At 42.8% G+C, this 4,938-nt stretch overlaps 1 pseudogene; it reads left to right on the top strand.

Annotated features, from left to right (window-relative positions):
- The first annotated feature begins 1,736 nt into the window (after nt 1-1,736).
- Nucleotides 1,737-3,029, top strand: LOC120222704 (annotated as a pseudogene).
- The last annotated feature ends 1,909 nt before the right edge of the window (nt 3,030-4,938 follow it).

Genomic DNA, 4,938 nt, shown 5'->3' with positions numbered 1-4,938 from the left:
GGAGCCACCCAGGACCCCTTCAATACATATTTATTGAATTAATGAATCAGCTCCTGTGGCTAGAACACTGATATTCAGAAAACTGGTGAATTACAAGAACTCTCAAAAAAAAAAAAATCCCCTCAAACCAACCAACTTCTTCCCTGTGGTTCTATTTTGCATTTGTCCCGGTTTGCTCTAACTAAAGGCTTTTAATATTTAAGAACTAAATTCGAATGTGTAGCAAATTCTAAGGTCTCCCTGTGGAGACCTCTCAAGGGCAAAGGGAATTGTCAAAGAGCCTTGACCCTGAGCAACACTTTGGTATCAAGGCGTTACTCCCTTTCCCACCCTACCCTCGGGGGATCTTGACCCAATGTAAACAGGGAATCCTGGGCTAGCCCGCAGGGAGAGGAGCCACACCTAAGGACAGTCTACCAAAAAATTACCAAGGGAGAAAACTGCTCTAGAATAATTGGCCCAGAAGAGAACTAGGCCCCTCAGTTTCTCAGCAGGTGTGAGAGAATGAGGAAGAAGAACTTGGAAAAATTAGATGGTGGGCGGGGCTGGGGGAAGTGAGGGTGGTGGCCGGGGGGAGCATTGAGGGAAAAATCTGACACCTTACTGGCTGCTCTAATTATCTGGTGGTGGGATGGCATAAAGCTGCTAACTCTCAAAATACCGCATCCAAATATTTTACTCAGAATATCTCCGGACACGAGTGTTGTAATATTATAAAAGGATTAGAGGAAGAGGTGATAAAAGTGCCCTGCCTTCCAGGAGTAAATAAGGTTAACTGTGAAAAAGAGTTTAAGGTTAAGGCAAAGAGTTTGATGTTGAAAAAGGAGTTCAAATTTAAGGAGGCATTTGTTGAATGTACTAGAAAGGGTTATGGCAAGATGAAGCAAAGCTTTTTTATTTTTATTTTTTTAATTAAAATTGAGAACTTACTTGCATAGAATTAAGAAATCTCAAGTTGTGCAGCTTGATGAATTGTTTTACTTCTGTATGCAGATCAAGTGACAACCACCCAAATAGAAGGAGATGCCTTCCAGCACCCAGAAGGCCAGCTTGCATTTTTGTTACAGGCTCACAATCTCAAAATCCAATGTCTCTTAGACCTTTGGCAACTTCTTCTGGGTTTTAGATGTAAAGTAAGGCAAACGGAATTTTTTTTTTAAACGTTTATTTATTTTTGAGAGAGACCCAGTACGAGTGGGGAGAGAGGGAGACACAGAATCCTAAGCAAGTTCCAGGCTCTGAGCTGTCAGCACAGAGCCCAGAGCCTGACAACGGGCTTGAACCCACAAACCGTGAGAACGTGACCTGAACCAAAGTCTCGGAGGCTTAAGTCTCTGAGGCTTAATCGACTGAGCCACCCAGGCACCCCTGAATTTTTTTAAGTAATCTCCACACCCAACTCTGACTGAGCCAGGCTGGCGCCCCCACCAGCCTGAATTTGAATCCCCATTCTCCCCACTAGCTATTTGTGACAAGTTTCACATTTCTGTGCCTCAGTTTCCTTCCATAAATAACAATGAGTGAGATAATACAAACTGATCAGATTTGCACTTGGGTTTTTAGAAGTGCTCCATAAATGTTAGCCATTATTATTTTCTCTATGCAAGCTAAGTTTTAGGGAATCCATGAATTCATTCACTCAGCAAATATCTATTAAGCATCTCTGAGATGTCAAGTGCTAGGAGAAGGAAATGAATTACACATGCTTCCTGTACCAAAGTGCTTTATAGCGTACTATGGGAAAGAAGCCATGTGAACAAACACGTGCACTAAGAAGATTATGGCACTGGAGTATGAATGCGTGTAAGGCCCAGCAGGAGTACAAAGGAGGGAAGTGAGTTGAGATGTCATCATACCTGGTGCTGTCCGCCCCGCTCAGGGTCGGGCTGAGACGTGGTGTGTGCTGAGCCTCTGAGGCAAGTCCTGGGCCTTAGCTTCTGGCTGCTGACCCTTAGCCACTTTTCCTCTGTCCTCACTGCATGGGGAAACCACTGGTCATGTGTGTCCTGGGTAGTCCCGGTGCTGGCAAGGGGACACAGTGCGCCCGAGAGAAAAACAGCTACACATACCTATCTGCAGGAGAACTTCTTCGTGATGAAGGTAAGAGTCCAGATGCACAGAATGAGGAACTCACTGAAAAGTGCCTTAAAGATGGAGAGATTGTGGGGCACCTGGGTGGCTCAGGTGGTTAAGCGTCCGACTTCAACTTGGGTCATGATCTCCTGGTTCATGAGTTCTAGCCCCGCATTGGGCTCTGTGCTGACAGCTCAGAGCCTGGAACCTGCTTTGGATTCTATTTCTCCCTCTCTCTCTCTGCCTCTCCCCTGCTGACGCTCTGTCTCTGTCTCTCAAAAGTAAATAAACATTAAAAAAAATAGATGGAAAGAGTGTGCCAGTTGAGATAACCATCAGTTTGTCAAAGAAGAAAATGGATCAGATAACCATATAACGGCTGCCTCGCTCAGAAGAATAGAATTCTTGGTTGATGCGTTTCCAAGAAATTAAGACAAACTTCAAGGTTGGAACCAGACCATGGACGGGAAGGCAGATGGATCTTTCATTCTGTCTTTGGATTATAATAGTGAGATCTGTATTGAAGACACCTTGAGAGGAGAAAGAGTAGTGGTAGAAGTGATGATGACAGAGAGAACTGGAAAGAGAATTCAGACTTATCTTCAGGCAACAAAACCAATGATTGACTGATATGAAGAGATGGGGAAAAGTCGAAAAAGATAGATGCTTCTGGCCTGGGTGGTTCAGTTGGTTGAGCATTTGACTCTTGATTTTGACTTAGATCACGATCCCTTCATTCATGAGTTCAAGCCCCACGTGGGGGCTCTGCACTGACAGTGTGAAGCCTGATTGGGAACCTCCCTCTATCTCCTCTCTGTCCCTCCCCCACGCACACATGCTCTCTGTCTCTCACGATAAATAAATAAAATTTAAAAAGCAAAAAAGAAAAGAAAATAGATGCCCCTAAGTTTGTTGATGAAGTTTTTAATGAAACTGTGAAGATTTTTCTTAAATAATTTTTTTAATGTTTATTTTTTTGAGAAAGGAGACAGAGCATGAGCGGGGGAGGGGCAGAGAGAGAGGGAGACACAGAATCTGAAGCAGGTTCCAGGTTCTGAGCTGTCAGCACAGAGTCCGATACAGGGCTCAAACCCACACACCGGGGCTCAAGCCCACACACCGTGAGATCAAGCCCACACACCGTGAGATCATGACCTGAGCTGAAGTGGGACACTCAACTGACTGAGCCTCCCAGTTGTGCCAGAAGTTATGAAGATTTTTGACAAAGAAAGCTAACTCTAAACCTGAAAGCATCCTTGAAATCATGTGTGAATATTGCTTTGATAGCTGCTATTACAACTCCATTTGAAGGCAGTTTTAATCTTTCATAATTATGTCGTACTTAATGGCTGGAAAGTATGTAGTAAAACAAATTAAAAATTTTTTTAATGTTTATTTATTTTTGAGAGAGAAAGAGTGAGAGAGAGAGACAGAGTGCTGGCGGGGGAAGGACAGAGAGGGGGAGATCCAGAATCTGAAGCAGGCTCCAGGCTCTGAGCCATCAGCACAGAGCCCAATGCAGGGCTCAAACTCAAGGGCCAGGAGATTATCACCTGAGCCAAAGTCAGACGCCTAACCAACTGAACCAGCCAGGTGTCCCGACAAATTAAACTTTTATCTTCGATTTTTTTTTTTTTGGTCATAGGAGTAGATCATGAATTCGGGTCTAACTTCATCTTAGCTAACAAAACAAAGAAGGTTATCAGCTAATTCTTTGTTTTTCCTCAGAAAGCAAATCCCTTTTACAGTTTGTGCCTTCTGTGAGCAGAACTTTAGTCTGTGTGTATATCGCTTTAGTAATTACAACATGTTAGGATTAGGGATTTTCCACTCCCTTGTTTCCTTGCAGGTTTTAAATTTCCAACATTTTAAGTGAATTTGTGGACCAAATCCCAAAGGAATTTTTGTGTGGTCAGTTCTTGCCAAATGTGTTTGATTAACAAATTCATAAAATGAATTCCAAGAAGTATTTTGGTATTTATCAAACCACTGACCATTTCCTATAGAACGGTAAGAAAATTTAGGCTTTGGGGCGCCTGGGTGGCTTAGTCGGTTAAGCGTCCGACTTCCGCTTAGGTCATGATCTCATGGTTCATGGGTTCGAGCCCCGCATCAGGCTCTGTGCTCACTGCCAGCTCAGAGCCTGGAGCCTGTTTCAGAGTCTGTGACTCCCTCTCTCTCTGACCCTCCCCTGCTCACGCTGTCTCTCTCTCTCTCCTGGAAATAAATAAAACATTAAAAAAAAAAAGAAAAAGAAAATTTAGGCTTTGTTTCACTGCAACTTACAAAATGTTGTATGACAGGGCATCTTTTTGCTTCCAAGGATTGGGACTGGGTCACTGGGGGTTCAGAGCCTGGCAGAATTATCGGTTTTATTGTGACATAAACTCAAGGGTAAGAGGCAAGAATCACATCTAATGACATGTGTTCCTATGCTCTTTTATATAAATGTTATTCATGATTAAACTGATTATAACATAATTCCTAGCAGTGGAACCTTGACATGCATGTATTAGGCTTATGATAAAATGATTCGGTTAATGTTTTATTATTTTTATTCATTTATTTAAAAATTTTTAATGTTTATTTTTAAGAGTGAAAGAGACAGAGCAGAAGCCAGGAGAGGGGCAGAGAGAGAGAGTGAGACACAGAAACCACCGAAGCAGACTCCAGGCTCCCAGCTGTGAGCACAGAACCTGACCCGGGGCTCAAACTCACAAACTGTGAGATCCTGATCTGAGCAGAAGTCGGACGCTTAACCGATTGAGCCACGCAGGTGCTCCTGGATGGTATTTTAGTAACACTTAATTCAAATTTCTTTTGTTTGTTTGTTTTCTTTTCTTTTTAAATTTTTTAAAAACATTT

This window comes from Hyaena hyaena, unplaced genomic scaffold, assembly GCF_003009895.1.
Source record: "Hyaena hyaena isolate Hyena2069 unplaced genomic scaffold, ASM300989v1 scaffold_909, whole genome shotgun sequence".
In the NCBI taxonomy this organism is placed as follows: Eukaryota; Metazoa; Chordata; class Mammalia; order Carnivora; family Hyaenidae; genus Hyaena; species Hyaena hyaena.
Note: the sequence above shows the minus strand (reverse complement) of the source record. Positions and strands in the feature narration are given on the sequence as shown.